The sequence below is a fragment of the Staurois parvus genome, unplaced genomic scaffold (assembly GCF_062004578.1).
Source record: "Staurois parvus isolate SC_StPar_1 unplaced genomic scaffold, SC_StPar_1.0 ptg002918l, whole genome shotgun sequence".
NCBI classification, from domain to species: domain Eukaryota; kingdom Metazoa; phylum Chordata; class Amphibia; order Anura; family Ranidae; genus Staurois; species Staurois parvus.
This window is the reverse complement of record NW_028320714.1, coordinates 120,932-144,105: the sequence shown is the minus strand read 5'-3', so window position 1 is coordinate 144,105 and position 23,174 is coordinate 120,932. Positions and strand designations below refer to the sequence as shown.

General features: G+C 51.0%; 1 protein-coding gene across 4 annotated transcripts in view; it reads right to left on the bottom strand.

The window, feature by feature from the left end:
* The window catches only part of MOCS1 (molybdenum cofactor synthesis 1), a 53,969-nt gene extending 39,621 nt beyond the window's left edge, over nucleotides 1-14,348 (bottom strand). For 3 of the 4 annotated variants that reach the window (XM_089666929.1, XM_089666932.1, XM_089666933.1), the window contains exon 1: nucleotides 14,214-14,348. The gene's annotated coding sequence lies outside the window, so the exon portion shown is untranslated. Of the gene's footprint in view, nucleotides 1-9,702; nucleotides 9,821-14,213 lie in introns of those variants that run through there. The other variant, XM_089666931.1, reaches the window with a different exon arrangement.
* Nucleotides 14,349-23,174: the final 8,826 nt, after the last annotated feature.

The following is a 23,174-nucleotide window of genomic DNA, read 5'->3' as shown; positions in this document are numbered from 1 at the left end:
TCAGAGCCCTCCCCCTTACATCAGGGCCCCGTCCCATCAGAGCCCTCCCCCCTTACATCAGGGGCCTGTCCAATCAGAGCCCTCCCCCCTTACATCAGGGCCCTGTCCAATCAGAGCCCTCCCCCCTTACATCAGAGCCCCCATCAGAGTCTTCCCCCCTTACATCAGTATCCCCAGTAGAGCCCTCCCCCTTATAACAGGGTCTCCCCCCATACATCAAGGTTCCTATTAGAGCCCTCCCTCCTTACATCAGAGCCCCCCCCCCACATCTGGGTCCCCATCAGAGTCCCCCCCCTTACATCAGGTTCTGATGGGGACACTGATGTAAGGGGGAGGGCTCTAATGGGGACACTGATGTAAGGGGGGAGGGCTCTGATGGGATGGGGGCCCTGATGTAAGGGGGGAGGACTCTGGGGGCCCTGATGTAAGGGGGGAGGACTCTGGGGGCCCTGATGTAAGGGGGGAGGACTCTGGGGGCCCTGATGTAAGGGGGGAGGACTCTGGGGGCCCTGATGTAAGGGGGGAGGACTCTGGGGGCCCTGATGTAAGGGGGGAGGACTCTGGGGGCCCTGATGTAAGGGGGGAGGACTCTGATGGGATGGGGGCCCTGATGTAAGGGGGGGACTCTGATGCGGATCTGAACCCTCGATCTGTGTGAATGGAGGATACACCACTGACCCCAGCTGTGGGCCGGGTATGACCTGCAGGCCGTAGTCTGGAGACATCACATGCAGACAGACGCCCTTCAATCGGCCATACACAGAGCTCACCCAATTCTGAGCAAATTGCTGGCAAAAAAATAATTGGTGAAAAATGGAAAGATTGGATACAATTTACAACGAACGATCTCCCTACATCCAATCCATTCCATTTTTTTCTTGCTCACCACATAGAAGAGAAAGTTGCAGAACCGCCCAGAGCAAAGTAATAAATCGGTAAAACTGCCAGAATTTGGTGCTTTCAATGACGGGTCATAATCCGGGGTGGGCGAGGGGGGGGGGGGGACGAGGGAGGGGGGCATTATCTCCTGCAGAGCAGGAAGCCTCTCCCAGCTTATCACTCATCTACAGAGAGGGGAGAGGAGAGCTGACAATCATTGACCTGCTGCACAGCGCATACAGGGCACTGCAATCCAAAGGTCTGTGTATTGGGAGGACCAATCACACGTCACGTGCGGCGCAATCAGAGGAGGAAGATGGAATTGAAGAAAAAAAAATAAATAAATAAAAACCACAACAAAAAAACAAAAAACAAAAACAAAAAAAAGAAAAGAAAAAAAAAACCCACAGACTTTCTGCAGTACTGGGGTCACTGGGTCAGTCTGGGGGTGCTAGAGCTGGAAGGTCCCAGACACACCAGTGGCAGCCTCTATCAGTCTCCTGTAGGGGGAAGGAAAAAAAAAAAAAAAAAAAAAAAAAAAAAAAAAAAAGCAGCCTCTACCATTCTCTTGTGGCACAACCACAACCCTCACCACTCTCTATTAGCATGGCAGCAGTCTCCACCAGCCTCTTGTAGCATGAAAGCAGCCTCTAACAATCTTTTATAACATGCTAGAAGCCTCTACCTCTTGTAGCGTGGCAGCAGTCTCTACCAGTCTCTTGTAAACACACCAGCAGCTTCTGCCAGTCTCCTGCAACAGGGAAGAAACCCCTACCAGCCTCTTGTTGCAACAAAGCAGCCTCCAGCAGTCTCTTGCAGCAAACAATCTTTTGTAATATGGTAGAATGGTGGCAGTCTACCAGTCTCTTGTAGCAAACAAAAAAGCAAAAAAAAACAAAAACAAACAAAATCAGCAGCCTCTACCAGTCTTCTGTAGCACAGACGCAGCCTCTAACAATCTTTTGTAAAATGCTAAAAGCCTATACCAGTCTTGTAGCATGCAGCAGTCTCTACCAGTCCCTTCTAGTTTGCCAGCTGCCTGCAGCAGCCTCCACCAGCCTCCTGCCAAGCGGCCCACCACCAGCCCTCCTGCCAAGCGGCCCACCACCAGCCCTCCTGCCAAGCGGCCCACCACCAGCCCTCCTGTACTGCAAAAGGAACAACCTTGTAGCACAGAAGCAACCTCTGCAAGTCCCTTGCAGCAAAATAACAATCTTTTGTAAGGTAGAAGCCTAGATCAGTCTCTTAGAAAAGCGGCAGCCTCAACCACTCTCTTGCAGCAACCTCCACCAGTCTCTAGTAACACACCAGCAGCTTCAAGCAAACTCTTGTAGTGTGGTGGCAGCCTCTACCAGTCTACTGGGGCAGAGAGGCAGCTTCTACCAGTCTTTCAACATGGTGGAAAGCCTCCACCAGCCCCCTGTACCACGGCGGCAGCCCCCCCACCAGCCTCCTGTAGCGCCGCAGCAGCCCCCCCCACCAGCCCCCTGTATAGCGGCGGCGGCGCCCCCCCCCCCCAGCCTCCTGTAGCGCCGCAGCAGCCCCCCCCACCAGCCCCCCCCACCAGCCTCCTGTAGCGCCGCAGCAGCCCCCCCCCCAGCCTCCTGTAGCGCCGCAGCAGCCCCCCCCCCCACCAGCCTCCTGTAGCGCCGCAGCAGCCCCCCCCCCAACCAGCCTCCTGTATAGCGGCGGCAGCCCCCCCCCCAACCAACCCCCTGTATAGCGGCGGCAGCCCCCCCCAACCAGCCTCCTGCATAGCGGCGGCAGCCCCCCCCCACCAGCCTCCAGTAGCGTGGTGGATGCCCCCCCCCAGCCTCCTGTAGCGCGGCAGCAGCCCCCCCCACCCGCCTCCTGTATAGCGGTGGCAGCCCCCCCCACCCGCCTCCTGTAGCGCGGCGGCAGCCTCCCCCCCACCAGCCTCCTGTAGCGTGGTGGATGCCCCCCCCCACCAGCCTCCTGTATAGCAGCGGCAGCCCCCACCAGCCTCCTGTATAGCAGCGGCAGCCCCCACCAGCCTCCTGTATAGCAGCGGCAGCCCCCACCAGCCTCCTGTATAGCAGCGGCAGCCCCCACCAGCCTCCTGTATAGCAGCGGCAGCCCCCACCAGCCTCCTGTATAGCAGCGGCAGCCCCCACCAGCCTCCTGTAGCGCAGCGGCAGCCCCCACCAGCCTCCTGTAGCGCAGCGGCAGCCCCCACCAGCCTCCTGTAGCGCAGCGGCAGCCCCCACCAGCCTCCTGTATAGCAGCGGCAGCCCCCACCAGCCTCCTGTAGCGCGGCGGATGCCCCCCCCCCCCCACCACCAGCCTCCTGTAGAGTGGCGGCAGCCCCTCCCCCTACCAGCCTCCTGTAGCGCAGCAGCAGCCCCCACCAGCCTCCTGTATAGCGGCGGCAGCCCCCACCAGCCTCCTGTATAGCGGCGGCAGCCCCCACCAGCCTCCTGTAGCGCGGCGGCAGCCCCCCCCCCCTTCAGCCTCCTGTAGCACCGCAGCAGCCCCCCCACCAGCCTCCTGTAGCGCCGCAGCAGCAGCCCCCCACCAGCCTCCTGTAGCGCCGCAGCAGCCCCCCCCAACCAGCCTCCTGTATAGCAGCGGTCGCCCCCCCCCACCAGCCTCCTGTATAGCGGCGGCAGCCCCCCCCCACCAGCCTGCAGTAGCGGAGGCAGCCCCCCCCCACCACCAGCCTCCTGTAGAGTGGCGGCAGCCCCTACCAGCCTCCTGTAGCACAGAGTCAGGCCCCCCCCCCCCACCAGCAGCCTCCTGTAGCACAAGAAACAAAAAAAAAAAAAAGTATTCATTCGCAACCTGGCAGTCTCTTGCGATCTTCTCCAGCAATGTGGCACACGTTGCCTGTATTCATCAGGAATTGGGTGCGACTCCAGGGGGCCCCTGCTGCCCTCACTGCAGTATTCATCTCTACTAAGATATATGGGAGCGGATTGATTTCTATGAGCAGCCGGCTGCAGGCAGAGATCAGGGCAGAGTTCAGGCCTAGAGGAACAGAGAGGTCTCCTCTGGGATGTTCTGGGTCTTATACGGCAGGCAGGAGGTCCGGCTGTCACCAGGAATCCTCCAACATTACCGACAGCCTGTCATTGGCTTAGAGCCGGTGCTATGAATGGTCACATGATCTCCGCTTCATCTTCCCGGGATCAGAACGGATGGATTACACAACTAATCCATTTATAGTGCCGCTGGCTGCGGATTATGTCTACAATATTAACCCCTTGATGTCCCCCCCCCCCATACAGTTGTGTTCAAAATAATAGCAGTCAAACACAGGGGTGGACTGACAACTCATGGGGCCCCCGGGCAATAGGGGATCATGGGGCCCCTGTGCCCTTGCCCACACTCAAAAAAGCCTATGAAAAAGGTACCAGGGGCATCTCATGGGGCCCCCTACTGACCCCGGGCCCTCAGGCAGTGCCCGAGTTTCCAAATGGTCAGTCCGCCCCTGATCAGACATCACTAACCGGATCAATCGCTGCTTTTGGTGGAAATGATATTCCTACATGGCAAATAATTTCCTAGCAGGTGTAGTAGAGTCATAGAAATCCAACAGACCCAACAGTCATGACATGCATGCTGCTGATTCTGTGTCATTGAATCACTCATTGAAAGGGGCGTGTTCAAAATAATAGCAGTGTGGAGTTCTATTAGTGACGTCATTCATTCTTTGATAAACAGGTGGCAATTATTGCCCTTATTTAAGGAAGGAAGGCAGCAAATGTTGGACATGCTGGTTACAGTGCATTTCTCCCTGAAATTCTGAGGAAAATGGGTCGTTCCAGACATTGTTCAGAAGAACAGCGTACCTTGATTAAAAAGTTGATTAGAGGGGAAAACATATAAAGAAGTGCAGAAAATGATCGGCTGCTCAGCCAAAATGATGGCAAATGCTTTAAAATGGCAACCAAAACCTGAAAGACGTGGAAAAAAGCGAAAAACTACCATTGGAATGGATAGAAGAATAGCCAAAATGGGGCGGACTCAGCCAACAATCAGCTCCAGGAAGATGAAAGAAGGTGTGACGTTCCCTGTGAGGACTCAGCCAACAATCAGCTCCAGGAAGATGAAAGAAGGTGTGACGTTCCCTGTGAGGACTGTTACAATTAGAAGACGCCGATGTGAAGCCAAGCTATCTGCAAGAAGTCCCCGCAAAGTCCCACTGTTGGGAAAAAGATGTGTGCTGAAGAGGTTACAATCTGCCAAAGAGCACATTGACCGGCCTAAAGAGAAATGGCGCAACATTTTGTGGACTGATGGAAGTAAGATTGTTCTTTTTGGGTCTAGTGGGCGGAGACAGTTTGTCAGACGACCCCCAAACACTGAATTCAAACCACAGTACACTGTGAAGACCGTGAAGCATGGTGGTGCAAGCATCATGATATGGGGATGTTTCTCATACTACGGTGTTGGGCCTATTTATCGCATACCAGGGATCATGGATCAGTTTGAATCCATCAGAATACTTGAAGAGGTCATGCTGCCTTATGCTGAAGAGGAAATGCCCTTGAAATGGGTGTTCCAACAAGACAACGACCCCAAACACACCAGTAAACGGGCAACATCTTGGTTCCACACCAACAAGATGGACGTTATGGAGTGGCCAGCCCAATCCCCGGATCTTCATCCAATAGAAAACTTGTGGGGTGACATCAAAAATGCCGTTTCTGAGGCCAAACCAAGAAATAGAGAAGAACTGTGGAATGTGGTCCAATCATCCTGGGCTGGAATACCTGATCACAGGGGCCAGAAGTTGGGGGACTCCATGCAACACAGATGTACAGCAGTTCTCAGAAACAGTGCGACTACAACCAAATATTCATGAAGTCATTCAAAGGAAAGCAAAATCTTCAAACATTTCTCAGTTTATATAGTGAATGTTGGAGTTTGTAAAGAAGAATACAAACACTGCGATTATTATGAACCGTCTAATATTCACTTTTCTTCCATTTTTTTTAGAGGAACAACACAAATTTGATGTATTTTTCTTCATGTTGTGATTTGGAATAGAATGTGTCGTGTTCCCAATGCATTTGTGTGGATGGAAATAAAAGGATTAGAAGGATTTTCAGCTTTAGTCACTTTTTTCAACACACTGCTACATTATGTTAACCCCTCGCCCTCCTGAGGATTTACCCCCCTTAATGACCACGCCTCTTTTTGCTACTCGGCGCTGCACTAATTCAACTGATAATTGCGCGGTCATGCAATGCTGCTTCCAAACGAAATTTACGTCCTTTTTTCACACAAATAGAGCTTTCTTTCGGTGGTATTTGATCACCTGTGCGCTTTTTATTTTTCACGCTATAAACAAAAAAAGCCCAAACATTTTTAAGAAAAACAATATTTTTTTACTTTCAGCTATAAAAAATATATAGTAAACTCCAAGTTGGTTATAAATTTAGGCCAAAATGTATTCCGCTCCATGTTTTTGGTAAAAGAAAACCCCAATAAGTGTATATTGATTGCTTTGTGTGAAGTTATAGCGTCTACAAACTATGGGATAGATAATGGAATTTACGCCATTTTTCTGCTATACAGCGCTGCGCTAGTTTAACGGACAATTGCGCGGTCATGCAACATGGTACATAAATGAAATTTACATCCTTTTTTTTCCCACAAATTGAGCTTTCTTTCGGTGGTATTTGATCGCCTGTGCGGTTTTTATTTTTTGCGCTATAAAAAAAAAAGGCTGACAATTTTGAGGGAAAAAACAATATTTTGGACTTTTTGCTATAAAACATGTCCAGTAAAAAAAAATTATAAAATCAAATTTAGTCATAAATTTCTGCCAAAATGCATTCTGCGACGTCTTTGCTAAAAAAAAAAACCCAATACGTGTAAATTAATTGGTTTACGTGAAAGTTATAGCGTTTACAAATGGCGGGAAAGATACTGGGATTTTGAGGTTTTTTTTATACTAATAATGGCGGCAATCAGGGACTTATGGCGGGACTGCGGCGGACATTCTGACACTGGGGGGTACTGACTTGGGGTCACTGACATCCCCAGTGACACCAATACAGTGATCAGTGCAAAAAAAAAAACCACTGACACTGTACTAATGGCACTGGGGAGGAAGGGGTTAACTTTATTATTCAGGGAAAGGGTTAACTGTGTGAGGGGGAGTGTTTTACTAGGGGGCGGGGTGGGGGGTGTGTACTGCAGGGAACACCGCTGATCGGGAGAGAGAAACTCTTCTCTCTGGCTCAGCATGTCAGGAGCTGTCAGGGAAGTGACAGAAAGCACAGCTACTGCAGCTGTGCTCTCTGTCACTGCTTGTCGCCGATCGCCGGGACATAGCCGGTAACGACCGGCTGTGACCCGGCGACTGACATCTGCGGCTGTGATCGGCGGGACAGGCAGGGCGGCTGTGCACCTCGCGCGCGCCCCCCTACCTGTTTACAAAACGCATGTTTTAAAACGTGGTTTTGCCCAGCCGTCCCGCCCTACTTATACAGTGGCTGGCGGCAAGTGGTTAGAATCGGCATTTTTTTTCTTGCTAAGAAAAAAAAAAAAAAAAAAAAAAGGGCCCCAAACATGATATATTTTCTGAAATCAGAGGTCCTAGAGAATAAAACGGTGGCTGTTGTAATTTTTAATATTGCACCATATTTGCAACAAATGCAAAACTTCAGAGAGAAAAAAAAAACAAAAAAAACCAAACACTTAAAATGTAGGTTAGGACACACAAATCCAAAAAATCTAATTTCTTCATAAATTTCGGCCAAAATGTCTCCCGCTCCGTGTCTTCGCTAATGAAAAAATCCCGATACGTGTAAATTAATTGGTTTATGTGGAAGTTATAGCGTTTACAAATGGCGGGAAAGATACTGGGAGGTTCTTTTTTTTTACTAGTAATGGCGGCGATCAGCGACTTATAGTGGGACTGCGGCAGGCATTCTGACACACTGGGGGGGGGGGGGGGGACTGACTTGGTGTCACCCCGGTTCTGGGCTCTGTGTTGGGAGGGGCAAAAGGGGTAGGGGGGGTGTTCATGGAGAGGAGCGCCCCCTGCTGCGCACAGAGAGGGGTGTTGATGGAGGAGCGCCCCCTGCTGCGCACAGAGAGGGGTGTTCATGGAGAGGAGCGCCCCCTGCTGCGCACACAGAGGGGGGTGTTGATGGAGAGGAGCGCCCCCTGCTGCGCACAGAGAGGGGTGTAGATGGAGAGGAGCGCCCCCTGCTGCGCACAGAGGGGGGTGTTGATGGAGAGGAGCGCCCCCTGCTGCGCACACAGGGGGGTGTAGATGGAGAGGAGCACCCCCTGCTGCGCACACAGAGGGGGGTGTTGATGGAGAGGAGCGCCCCCTGCTGCGCACACAGGGGGGTGTTCATGGAGAGGAGCGCCCCCTGCTGCGCACACAGAGGGGGGTGTTGATGGAGAGGAGCGCCCCCTGCTGCGCACACAGAGGGGGGTGTTGATGGAGAGGAGCGCCCCCTGCTGCGCGCACAGGGGGGTGTTGATGGAGAGGAGCGCCCCCTGCTGCGCACACAGGGGGGTGTTCAGTGGAGAGGAGCGCCCCCTGCTGCGCACACAGAGGGGGGTGTTGATGGAGAGGAGCGCCCCCTGCTGCGCACACAGGGGGGTGTTCATGGAGAGGAGCGCCCCCTGCTGCGCACACAGGGGGGTGTTCATGGAGAGGAGCGCCCCCTGCTGCGCACACAGGGGGGTGTTCATGGAGAGGAGCGCCCCCTGCTGCGCACACAGGGGGGTGTTCATGGAGAGGAGCGCCCCCTGCTGCGCACACAGGGGGGTGTTCAGTGGAGAGGAGCGCCCCCTGCTGCGCACAGAGGGGGGTGTTCGGGGGGCATGGAGGTGATTTTAGAGGTGATGCCGGATGCAGTGAGGAATGAGGAGGAATAACCTTCGATGTGACGTCATGTGACCTGCCAGACAAATAATGGAAACCAATCCGGGAATATGATCTCCGCACACAATAACTCCCCCCCACCCCCCCCCGTCTCCATTTACTAATCCTGATTACAGGACTGCGACTAGGAGCTACACCATGGGGGGGGGGGGGGGGTGAATGGGGGAGTCATGGGAAGCTCTGCAGCTCGTCCCCGGACAGACATTCACAGATTGAGGTGAAGTTTCTGTAGAGAGAGTGGGGGAAGGTCAGGAAGTTTCCTGTTCTGAAGACCCCCCAACATGCAAAGGAGCGCCCCCTGCTGTGTACACCCCACACACATTATACTGACCCATCAACTCAGCCCTGAGAGCTGCTTTACCGCCCCCCATTACCAGGGACAGCCAAAGCCCGGCGTCTTCCCCATCACAAGAGACCGCCAGAGGCCGGCAGCCCCCATTATAATAGACCAGCGCACCCCCCGTTATCAGAGGCCGGCCCCCCCCGTTACAAGAGACCGCCAGAGGCCGGCAGCCCCCATTATAATAGACCAGCGCACCCCCCGTTATCAGAGGCCGGCGCCCCCCGTTACAAGAGACCGCCAGAGCAGAGGATGACAGAAATAAAGCTGGACTCAAACAGTCAATGGGACACATACGGAGGTATTGGAAGGGATGGTGGGGGAGGCACGGGGTGTTACAAGGGGGAGGCACGGGGTGTTAAGAAGGGGGGAGGCACGGGGTGTTAAGAAGGGGGGAGGCACGGGGTGTTAAGAAGGGGGGAGGCACGGGGTGTTAAGAAGGGGGGAGGCACGGGGTGTTAAGAAGGGGGGAGGCACGGGGTGTTAAGAAGGGGGGAGGCACGGGGGTGTTAGAAGGGGGGAGGCACGGGGTGTTAGAAGGGGGAGGCACGGGGTGTTAGAAGGGGGGAGGCACGGGGTTGTTAAAAAGGGGAGGTCATTGTCTCACCTGGCTGTCCAGGCCCTGCACACTTTGGGTCACACACCCCTAGAGGCGGACCTCCAGACCCTGGACAGGTGGCTCCTCCCCCGAACTGACCACATCCATCCCGCCATCACCGACCACAGGAGCTCCCAGGACCCGACTCCTCAGCATTTATACTCCAACACACTCACGCCTCCCCAACTCCTGCTTGTCATAACAGTCCCCGCCCCTCCGTCACTGAACAACCAATCCCCTGTCTGCATTATACATGGACTTTCCCTCCCCTCTGCACTCATTCTGGATTGGGGCCTCGACCAATCAGATGGGAATATAGACCATTTACACTGCATGTGTTCCGTACTGAGAGGAGGAGGGGCGCCCCTGTGGGCCACTCTGCAAAATGCAGCGCTAGGATTTTCCTTCTTATTAGTTTTTAGTTAGGAAGGTATGGATGGAACATTATGGGGGGGGGGGGTATGGATGGAACATTATGGGGGGGGGGGGGGAGGTATGGGTGGAACATTATGGGGGGGGGGGAGGTATGGATGGAACATTATGGGGAAGGGGGGGGCGGGGGGGTATGGATGGAACATTATGGGGGGGGGGAGGTATGGATGGAACATTATGGGGGGGGGGGGAGGTATGGGTGGAACATTATGGGGGGGAGGGGGAAGGTATGGATGGAACATTATGGGGGGGGGGGGAAGGTATGGATGGAACATTATGGGGGGGGGAGGTATGGATGGAACATTATGGGGGGGGGGGAGGTATGGATGGAACATTATGGGGGGGGGAGGTATGGATGGAACATTATGGGGAAGGGGGGGGGTATGGATGGAACATTATGGGGGGAGGGGAAGGTATGGGTGGAACATTATGGGGAAGGGGGGGGGGGAGGTATGGATGGAACATTATGGGGGGGAAGGGGAAGGTATGGGTGGAACATTATGGGGGGGGGGGGGAGGTATGGATGGAACATTATGGGGGGGGGGGGGAAAGAGGTATGGAACATTATGGGGGGGGGAGGTATGGAACATTATGGGGGGGGGAGGTATGGAACATTATGGGGGGGGGGGGGGAGGTATGGAACATTATGGGGGGGGAGGTATGGAACATTATGGGGGGGGGGAGGTATGGAACATTATGGGGGGGGGAGGTATGGAACATTATGGGGGGGGGGGAGAGGTATGGAACATTATGGGGGGGAAGGGGAAGGTATGGGTGGAACATTATGGGGGGGGAGGTATGGGTGGAACATTATGGGGGGGGAGGTATGGGTGGAACATTATGGGGGGGGGGGGAGGTATGGGTGGAACATTATGGGGGGGGGGGAGGTATGGGTGGAACATTATGGGGGGAGGGGGTATGGGTGGAACATTATGGGGGGGGAGGTATGGGTGGAACATTATGGGGGGGGGAGGTATGGGTGGAACATTATGGGGGGGGGAGGTATGGGTGGAACATTATGGGGGGGGAGGTATGGGTGGAACATTATGGGGGGGGGAGGTATGGGTGGAACATTATGGGGGGGGGAGGTATGGGTGGAACATTATGGGGGGGGGGAGGTATGGGTGGAACATTATGGGGGGGGGGAGGTATGGGTGGAACATTATGGGGGGGAGGTATGGGTGGAACATTATGGGGGGGGGAGGTATGGGTGGAACATTATGGGGGGGTGAGGTATGGGTGGAACATTATGGGGGGGGGGGTATGGGTGGAACATTATGGGGGGGGGAGGTAGGGGTGGAACATATGGGGGGGAGGTATGGGTGGAACATTATGGGGGGGGGGGGGGGAGGTATGGGTGGAACATTATGGGGGGGGAGGTATGGGTGGAACATTATGGGGGGGTATGGGTGGAACATTATGGGGGGGAGGTATGGGTGGAACATTATGGGGGGGAGGTATGGGTGGAACATTATGGGGGGGGGGAGGTATGGGTGGAACATTATGGGGTGGGAGGTATGGGTGGAACATTATGGGGGGGGGGGAGGTATGGGTGGAACATTATGGGGGGGGAGGAGGTATAGGTGGAAAATTATGGGGGGGGGAAGTATGGGTGGAACATTATGGGGGGGGGGGGAAGGTATGGGTGGAACATTATGGGGGGGGGGGAAGGTATTGGTGGAACATTATGGGGGGGGGGGGAAGGTATTGGTGGAACATATGGGGGGGGGGGGGGAGATATGGGTGGAACATTCTGGGGGGGAGGGGGAAGGTATGGGTGGGAACATTCTGGGGGGGAGGGGGAAGGTATGGGTGGAACATTCTGGGGGGGGAGGGGGAAGGTATGGGTGGAACATTATGGGGGGGGGGAAGGTATCGATGGAACATTATGAGGAGAGGAGAGGTATGGAATATTATGGGGGGGGGTATAGATTATTATGGGGGGGGGGGGGGGGGAGTATAGATTATGGGGAGGAGGAGTATAGATTATTATGGGGGGGGAGAGGTATGGAATATTATGGGGGGGGAGGTATGGGTGGAACATTATGGGGGGAGGGGGGAGGTATGGGGGTGGAACATTATGGGGGGGGGGGAAGGTATCGATGGAACATTATGGGGAGAGAGAGTTATGGAATATTATGGGGGGGGGGGAGGAGTATAGATTATTATGGGGGGGGGGGAGAAGAGGAGAGAAATAGATTATTATGGGGGGGAGAGGTATGGAATTTTAGGGGGGGGGAGAGGTGAGGTATGGAATTTTAGGGGGGGGGGAGAGGTATGGATTATGGGGGGGGGGGGGGGGAGGAGAGGTATGGATCATGGGGGGGGAGGTATGGAATATTATGGGGGGGGAGGGGTATGGAACATTATGGGGAGGGGGAGAGGTATGGAACATTATGGGGGGGGAGGTATGGAACATTATGGGGGGGGAGGTATGGAACATTATGGGGGGGGAGGTATGGAACATTATGGGGGGTGGGGAGGTGTATGGAACATTATGGGGAGGGGGAGAGGTATGGAACATTATGGGGGGGGGGGAGGTATGGAACATTATGGGGGGGGGGTATGGAACATTATGGGGGGGAGGTATGGAACATTATGGGGGGGGGAGAGAGGTATGGAACATTATGGGGGGGAGGTATGGAACATTATGGGGGGGAGGTATGGAACATTATGGGGGGGAGAGAGGTATGGAACATTAGGGGGGGGGAGCGAGGTATGGAACATTATGGGGGGGGGGAGCGAGGTATGGAACATTATGGGGGGGGGGAGCGAGGTATGGAACATTATGGGGGGGGAGAGAGGTATGGAACATTATGGGGGGGGGAGAGAGGTATGGAACATTATGGGGGGGGGAGAGAGGTATGGAACATTATGGGGGGGGAGAGAGGTATGGAACATTATGGGGGGGGGGAAGAGAGGTATGGAACATTATGGGGGGGGGAGAGAGGTATGGAACATTATGGGGGGGGGGGAGAGGTATGGAACATTATGGGGGGGGGGGGGAGAGAGGTATGGAACATTATGGGGGGGGGAGAGGTATGGAACATTATGGGGAGGGGGGAGAGGTATGGAATATTATGGGGAGGGGGGAGAGGTATGGAATATTATGGGGGGGGAGGAGAGGTATGGAATATTATGGGGGGGGAGGAGAGGTATGGAATATTATGGGGGGGGGGGAGAGGTATGGAATATTATGGGGGGGAGGAGAGGTATGGAATATTATGGGGGGGGAAGAGGTATGGAATATTAGGGGGGGGAGGAGAGGTATGGAATATTAGGGGGGGGAGGAGAGGTATGGAATATTATGGGGGGGGGGGGAGAGGTATGGAATATATGGGGGGGGAGAAGTATGGAATATTATGGGGGGGGAGAGAAGTATGGAATATTATGGGGGAGGGAGGAGAAGTATGGAATATTATGGGGGGGGGGAGAGGTATGGAATATTATGGGGGGGAGAAGTATGGAATCTTATGGGGGGGAGAGAAGTATGGAATATTATGGGGGAGGAGGAGAAGTATGGAATATTATGGGGGGAGGGAGGAGAAGTATGGAATATTATGGGGGGGGGGGAGAAGTATGGAATATTATGGGGGGGGAGGTATAGAATATTATGGGGGGGGGAGAAGTAAGGAATATTATGGCGGGGGGGGAGGAGAAGTATGGAATATTATGGGGGGGGGAAAGAGAAGTATGGAATATTATGGGGGGGGGGAGGAGGAAGTATGGAATTTCTGGCGGGGGGAGAAGTATGGAATATTATGGGGGGGGGGGGAGAGAGGTCTGGAATATATGGGGGGGGAGAAGTATGGAATATTATGGTGGGGGGGGGGAGGAGAAGTATGGAATATTATGGGGGGGGGAGAAGTATAGAATATTATGGGGGGGGGGGAGAATTAGATAGGAAGTATGGAATATTATGGGGGGGGGGGGAGAGGAGAGGTCTGGAATATTATGGGGGGGGGGGAGAAGTATGGAATATTATGGGGGGGGGGGAGAGGTCTGGATTATTATGGGGGGGAGAGAAGTATGGGATATTATGGGGGGGGGCTGGGGAGGTATTGCGGGGGGGAGGTGTCTCACCCCTGGGTCTCCGGCCTCGGTACAGGCTCGGGTCACACACCCCCTAGAGGCGGACCTCCAGGCCCCGGACAGGCCACATCTCCCCCGGACCGACCACATCCACCACGCCATCACCGACCACAGGAGCTCCGAGGCCCCAGTCAGCGCCCCGTCCACAAGACCCCGCCTACTGTCACTATCCTGCAAGACCCCGCCCCGCTGTCATTCTTCATCCAACCCACGCCCCGCTTCCTTTACCGCCTGCCCAGCTCATACACTCCTTCCAATCTCCGCCCCGCTTCCACTCCTAGTCCAATCCCTGCAATGCCTCTATCCTATTAGCTCCGCCTCACTCACGCCTATCCCCAATCCAGTCGTCCTCCCTTATACAATCCCTGCCCCTGTGTCACCGAAGAACCAATCCCCTCTCTGCATTACACGTGAACTTTTCCTCCCTCCTGTATACCTTCTGCGATCAGGGCCTCAGCCAATCAGAGACGGAGCTCCTGATCCCTCAGCGTTGCCGGGAAATGTAGTCGGTGTATTTACACCGCACGTGTTTTGTACTGAGAGGTGGCGGAGCTCCCCCTAAAGGACACTTTGTACAATGCAGCCTAGTGTTTTTAATATAATAATAATAATTATTATTATTATTTTATTTAATATTCTTCTTCTTATCACTATCTTTTTTATGTTGTGTTATTAACAATATTATTATCAATTGATACTATTTTACTATTTTTATTTTTTCTTTATCGCTATCATCTTATTATTATTATTATCATTATGTTGTTGTTATATTATTGCTAATATTATTATTAATTAATACTATCTATATTTTTTTATCATTAATTGTTATCATCATCATTTTTATTATTATTATTTCTTCTTCTTCTTCGGATTGGATGGATTGGGCGAACAGTGGGCGGGGCTTACATCTCCGTCATTTATGTTATTTAAAGATATTTTCAAACAGTGCAGACAGATGTGTAAGTGTGTGTATGAGTGTACATGTATGTGGTATGTATAGGTATGTATGTATAGGTATGTGGGGTAGTATGTATGTATAGGTATGTGGGGTAGTATGTATGTATAGGTATGTGGGGTAGTATGTATGTACAGGTATGTGGGGTAGTATGTATGTATGTATGTGGGGTAGTATGTATGTATGTATGTGGGGTAGTATGCATGTATAGGTATGTGGGGTAGTATGTATAGGTATGTGGGGTAGTATGTATGTATGTATGTGGGGTAGTATGCATGTATAGTTATGTGGGGTAGTATGTATGTATAGGTATGTGGGGTAGTATGTATAGGTATGTGGGGCAGCATGTATAGGTATGTGGGGTAGTATGTATGTATGTATGTGGGGTAGTATGTATGTATGTATGTGGGGTAGTATGTATGCATGTATAGGTATGTGGGGTAGTATGTATGTTTGCATAGATATGTGGGGGTTGTATGTATGTATAAGTATGTGGGGTAGTATGTATGTATGTATAGGTATGTGGGTTAGTATGTATGTATGTTTGTATAGGTATGCGGGGTAGTATGTATGTATAGTTATGTGGGGTAGTATATATGTATAGCTATGTGGGGTAGTATGTATGTTTGTATAGATATGTGGGGCAGTATGTATGTGGGGTTCTATGTATGTACAGGTATGTGGGGGTTGTATGTATGTATGTTTGTATAGGTATGTGGGGTAGTATGTATGTATAGGTATGTGGGGTAGTATGTTTGTATGTATAGGTATGTGTGGTAGTATGTATGTATTGATATGTGGGGTAATATGTTTGTATGTATAGGTATGTGGGATAGTATGTTTGTATGTATAGGTATGTGGGGTAGAATGTATCTACAATCAGGTCCATAAATATTGGGACATGGACACAATTCTAACATTTTTGGCTCTATACACCACCACAATGGATTTGAAATGAAACGAACAAGATGTGCTTTAACTGCAGACTGTCAGCTTTAATTTGAGGGTATTTACATCCAAATCAGGTGAACGGTGTAGGAATTACAACAGTTTGCATATGTGCCTCCCACTTGTTAAGGGACCAAAAGTAATGGGACAATTGACTTCTCAGCTGTTCCATGGCCAGGTGTGGGTTATTCCCTCATTATCCCAATTACAATGAGCAGATAAAAGGTCCAGAGTTCGTTTCAAGTGTGCTATTTGCATTTGGAATCTGTTGCTGTCAACTCTCAAGATGAGATCCAAAGAGCTGTCACTATCAGTGAAGCCATCATTAGGCTGAAAAAACAAAACAAACCCATCAGAGAGATAGCAAAAACATTAGGCGTGGCCAAAACAACTGCTTGGAAAATTCTTACAAAGAAGGAACGCATCGGTGAGCTCAGCAACACCAAAAGACCCGGAAGACCACGGAAAATAACTGTGGTGGATGAGCGAAGAATTCTTTCCCTTGTGAAGAAAACACCCTTCACAACAGTTGGCCGGATCAAGAACACCCTCCAGGAGGTAGGTGTATGTGTGTCAAAGTCACCAATCAAGAGAAGACTTCACCAGAGTGAATACAGAGGGTTCACCACAAGATGGAAACCATTGGTGAGCCTCAAACACAGGAAGGCCAGATTAGAGTTTGCCAAACGACATGTAAAAAAGCCTTCACAGTTCTGGAACAACATCCTATGGAGAGATGAGACCGAGATCAACTTGTACCAGAGTGATGGGAAGAGAAGAGTATGGAGAAGGAACTGCTCATGGTCCTCAGCATACCACCTCATCAGTGATCATGGTGGTGGTAGTGTCATGGCGTGGGCATGTATGGCTGCCAATGGAACTGGTTCTCTTGTATTTATTGATGATGTGACGGCTGACAGAAGCAGCCGGATGAATTGTGAAGTGTTTCGGGAATATTATCGGCTCATATTCAGCCAAATGCTTCACAACTCATTGGAGGCTTCACAGTGCAGATGGACAATGACCCAAAGCAGACTGCAAAAGCAACCAAAGGGAAAGAAGTGGAATGTTATGCAATGGCCAAGTCCATCACCTGACCTGAATCCGACTGAGCATTTCACTTGCTGAAGACAAAACTGAAGGGAAAATGCCCCAAGAACAAGCAGGAACTGAAGACAGTTGCAGTAGAGGCCTGGCAGAGCATCACCAGGGATGACACCCAGCGTCTGGTGATGTCTATGCGTTCCACACTTCAGGCTGTCATTGACTGCAAAGGATTTCTAACCAAGTATTAAAAAGTGAAAGTTTGATTTATGATTATTATTCTGTCCCATTACTTTTGGTCCCTTAACAAGTGGGAAGCACATATGCAAAGTGTTGTCATTCCTACACCGTTCACCTGATTTGGATGTAAATACCCTCAAATTAAAGCTGACAGTCTGCAGTTAAAGCACATCTTGTTTGTTTCATTTCAAATCCATTGTGGTGGTGTATAGAGCCAAAAATGTTAGAATTGTGTAGATGTCCCAATATTTAAGGACCTGACTGTATGTATGTATGTACAGTATAGGTATGTGGGGTAGTATGTATGTATGTTATGTGGGAACTCGCTTCAAGTGGTAGAGCTTCTTCAAAGCACACGGCAACTTGCTTATTTTTTTAAGGGCCTGTTTGCCCACTTTTATTTAAATGTCAGTTCAATAACATAAAGGTTTCCCACGCAGGGGTATCCACCATCACACGAATTCAAATGAACAGTATTCAGCCTCCTGGCTTGTATGCAGTTTTAAGTCTGCCTCCTGCAGACTCTTCCCCAAAGTATGGCACTAGCACGCAGCTAGTCTGGCTTCCACCTCTCCTAGGTGTAGCCCACCTGACTCCACGGCAGAGACCTCCTGCCTGCCGGGGTGGAATCCTCCTGCTGGGGTGGAGCCCTCCCGACTCCGTTTGCCGGGGTGGAGCCCAGAATCATGGCCTGGCCTCCACTAAAAGGCCTGCACACACCTGTGCAATCAGCACGCTGGCTGCTCCCAAAATATGGGCCCAGGATTGGAGATTTCATCCCTCCCAAATCTCTAAGAAATCTCCAGGCTACAGGTCCCAAAACAGGCTTTACCAACCAAAGAGAAACTGATAAACCAGTTTCCTCTGCATTAGGAGATCTGCCTGGAGCCCCTCAACCTCTATGGTTGAGAATCCTGGGTCAGCATCGTGCTTTCCACCGTGGCAGGATACCGCACTGCCACATATCCCCCCCCTTTGTTTTGATCCCGTAGGGGGCAGAACACACAAGCCCAAATTCTTTACTTTGGCACCTCTGTGCCAGCTTTCACCTATATGAGCCCATTCCTGACTGACATCACTTTCAAAGGGAAACTTTCCTTCCTGTCTTACGAGGCAACTTTCCCTGTTACGAGGCAACTTTCCCTGTGTTCTCCTACTACACGGACTTGGGCCCTATAAAGACACTGCGCCTTTTTACGGGTACGCTTCCAAAAGCGTTGCCGCTCTATTTTCCTTGGGGCCACCCAAATCACCTTCCCATTAAGGAACTTCCAAAACTTCGTACCTTTCTGAGGATGAGGTTGACGCCTGAGTTTTCGGTGTCGGATAACATTACAGCTACACTGCACTCTCAACCGCCGGTTTCCCTTTACCTTTGAAGGGGTCACACTTTTAAACACAAAAAGTGTGGGCTCTTTTATTGGGGTTACCTTAGACCCTCGCTGCATTCTATGTACAGGCATCTTCTTGCTGACAAAACCTAGCTCGGTTGGTTTCCCCCCATACACTGCATGCTTCCTTTGGTCACTGACAGTCTCAGATGACAGCAATGTCCTACTATCCTTCTGAAGGACAGACCGATTGTCTTGCTCTTCAGATGTTTTTATGTCAGGGGACCTCTTTAAATTATCCACTTCCTTAAAGTTTTCCCTCTGGGCAGATAAGCTATTTAAAGTTTCTCTTCCCAGACTACCCTCCTGAACCTGTAGGGGGCCTAATTCAGCTGCAGCTTTTTCCTCAGCTGTGTCTACCACATCATTATATTTACAATTTACCAGTGCATCGCACTTTTCCTCATCATCAACATTTACACGGGCCTTGCATTTTTCCTCCTGGCCAGAAACATCCACACCTTTGTCAGAATTAATTTCAAAGTTTGGCAGGGCAGTGTCTGGAGACCAAGTGCACAGCGTGGAGTGGTTGTCTCCCATGGCAACGTCGCTATCCACCAGCTCCACTGGCACATGTACCTCTTCCAGCAACTGTCCTGACACCTGACGGTCATAACACAATTCCACATTTGGTTTACTGACCCCAATCACTTGATTTGTGCCATCTGACACTTCCACCAACACTGGCTCATTTGGTATCACACTATTCGATCCTACACCATTGGATCCTTTGTGGGTTGTGGGCACGATCTCTGCTATGTGCTCAATCTCACTTGGCCCGTCCATATTGGGAGGGAGATCATCTGCAGCAACAGCAAGTGTGCCCTTGTCTATAAGCCGCTCTGCAGTCCCTCCATTTAGCACAGCAGAAGTCGTGTCCACTCCACTGTTGGAAGCAGAGGTCCCTTTCAACAAAGCCAACAGGTTTTCAGCCCATCTGTCCCAGTCTACTTTCTCTGCGCTCCAATCAGAGGTACTACGCAGTACCGCACCAACTGCCGGAGGAGACACAGGACAGAGTGGCTCAGCAGACACATCACATATATCACTTTTGTTCAACCAAAACTGTGGCACTAAATTTTTAACCTCAACAGGTTGCAATACCACACCTTCACCACCGTGCTCTGATGGCGCTTCATTCACCTCAGGAACACTTCCATACATATTGTCAGTACTGAGACTCAGTTAGCCCATTATCACCATGAGCATTTTCAAAGATTTCAGTTTTAGCATTTAAATCATCATTTGTGTCAAGTACTCTCTTGTCCAGAGCAGCACCATAGTTGTCCCAGGCAACCTCTGGCTCCAACACACAGAGCTCCCAGGAAGTTTCCATGGACACCTTTGCAGCCTTGGATACTGTTGCCAAGGGCAACAACATATCTTCAATCATATTCACATCAACACTGTTATCCTTAGTGAGCTGTGCTAGCTCATCACCAACCATAACATTACATTTACCAACAGTAACACTTTTGTTGGCATGACCATCAGCATTCTCATTACCTATAGACATGACTGCAGCTCCATAGCTGACCTGGGAAATCCTCTGCTCCGTCACTGCGGGCTCCTGGGAGGTTTCCCTGGGCATCTCTGCAGCACCTATCACTAGGGAACACGGTGCCATGGCAGTTTTGGTCACCCCTAGGTTACCATCCCCAGCCTTCTGCTGGATTATAGCAGGCACCTGCAGAGTCCCCATGTCCTTTTCCATATTTAGTCCTGCTAATCGTTGGGCTGTTCCCTGTGCCTCCCCACTACTCCGGGTAGCACACAGCAGCCAGTCCATGTCCATCTGTATTGTGGAACTCCCTGAAGGACACACTCTCACTTCCTTGGACTCAGTCCCACAAACAGTCTTACCATTTCCTGAAGCAGGTGTCATAGCCTTCACTTGAGTGCGTAGTCTCTCCTCTGCTTGGCTTTGGCCACCCAGTTCATCCATGCAGCTATAGGATGATACCGTGGCAGGCACTTCTGACTCCTTGGCACCCCCTGCAGGCACAACAGGTACTTTTTCACTGTTGCCATAGGTGGCTGCCAACATTTTTAAAAAGGAATCTGGGCTTGCAGATGAAGATTTTTGCTCAGTAGCACCCTCATCAGTGGTATTCCATAATCTGGGGCAAGAAAAGATACCATGCCCAAACTGACCACATTCCAGGCAGGGTATGGTTCCACCGATAACCTTCTTGGGATACGGAAAGACATCTCCCTTGTAGCCCCTTCTCCTGGTTGCCAGGCTTTCTCCTGTTGCTATGGGAGATGGCACTCTCCCAGCTGAACTTTGTGGGTTCCTCCAGATGCGCTGAACTCTCATTTCTGCGTTGTCACAATCCTCTGCAGACACTCCTCTTACAGGGTCCGCAGGCCTGACGTCACAGGTGTTGCTATGGGCAACCACATTCTTCTCAAACTTGTGGTCAGGCTGTCGCTCCTTCATTGCACTCAGAGCCGGCTTGCCTAACACAGATGCAGTCCTTTGCTTTGATATGCAACTTTGCAATGGAGGCTGAGACAAAGGGCATTTAGAGACAGTGTGCCCCCACTCCCTGCACCGCAAGCATCGCTCTTGCCAGCGTGTCTTGTCCAGGCTCCCCACATTGCAGCCTTTTTCCAGCTTAGGACTCTGCACATTCATAGCTGGTCTCCTTTCACCAGTGTTGCCAGCAGCAACAACATGCACTTCCCATTTTGGCAAACTTTGTTCATTTATGTATGGGGCTTGTTCTGGGGATAACAACCCCTCCAGCCACAGGGCTCGGTCTCTCATATCAGCAAATCTTGCTTCTTTTCTTTGCTTTGACCGCCCCATCTTCACAGTCACTTCACAACACTTTTGCACAGTCCAACAACCAAGAAATGAAGCACTGTCTCTTTAAGGCAGGTTCTCCTCACCTGCACACACACCAAATTGTGCTGTCCATTGCACAGAAACACAGTTCATATAACTGATGAACTTACTTTTGCAGGGATCTCCAATTATGCCCGCATCCTCCACCATATGTGGGACCTCGCTTCAAGTGGTAGAGCTTCTTCAAAGCACACGGCAACTCGCTTATTTTTTAAGGGCCTGTTTGCCCACTTTTATTTAAATGACAGTTCAATAACATAAAGGTTTCCCACGCAGGGGTATCCACCATCACACGAATTCAAATGAACAGTATTCAGCCTCCTGGCTTGTATGCAGTTTTAAGTCTGCCTCCTGCAGACTCTTCCCAAAGTATGGCACTAGCACACAGCTAGTCTGGCTTCCACCTCTCCTAGGTGTAGCCCACCTGACTCCACGGCAGAGACCTCCTGCCTGCCGGGGTGGAATCCTCCTGCTGGGGTGGAGCCCTCCCGACTCTGTTTGCCGGGGTGGAGCCCAGAATCATGGCCTGGCCTCCACTAAAAGGCCTGCACACACCTGTGCAATCAGCACGCTGGCTGCTCCCAAAATATGGGCCCAGGATTGGAGATTTCATCCCTCCCAAATCTCTAAGAAATCTCCAGGCTACAGGTCCCAAAACAGGCTTTACCAACCAAAGAGGAAACTGATAAACCAGTTTCCTCTGCATTAGGAGATCTGCCTGGAGCCCCTCAACCTCTATGGTTGAGAATCCTGGGTCAGCATCGTGCTTTCCACCGTGGCAGGATACCGCACTGCCACAGTATCTATAGGTATGTGGGGCAGTATGTATGTATAGGTATGTGGGGTAGTATGTATAGGTATGTGGGGTAGTATGTATGTATAGTTATGTGGGGTAGTATGTATGTATAGTTATGTGGGGTAGTATGTATGTATAGGTATGTGGGGTAGTATGTATGTATAGGTATGTGGGGTAGTATGTATAGGTATGTGGGGCAGTATGTATGTATAGGTATGTGGGGTAGTATCTATAGGTATGTGGGGTAGTATGTATGTATAGGTATGTGGGGTAGTATGTATGTATAGTTATGTGGGGTAGTATGTATGTATAGGTATGTGGGGTAGTATGTATGTATAGTTATGTGGGGTAGTATGTATGTATAGGTATGTGGGGTAGTATGTATGTATAGGTATGTGGGGTAGTATGTATGTATAGGTATGTGGGGTAGTATGTATAGGTATGTGGGGTAGTATGTTTGTATAGGTATGTGGGGTAGTATGTATAGGTATGTGGGGTAGTATGTATGTATAGTTATGTGGGGTAGTATGTATGTATAGGTATGTGGGGTAGTATGTATGTATGTATAGGTATGTGAGGTAGTATGTATGTATGCATAGGTATGTGGGGTAATATGTATGTATGTATGTATGTATAGGTATGTGGGGTAGTATGTATGTATGTATAGGTATGTGGGGTAGTATGTATGTATGTATAGGTATGTGGGGTAATATGTATGTATGTATGTAT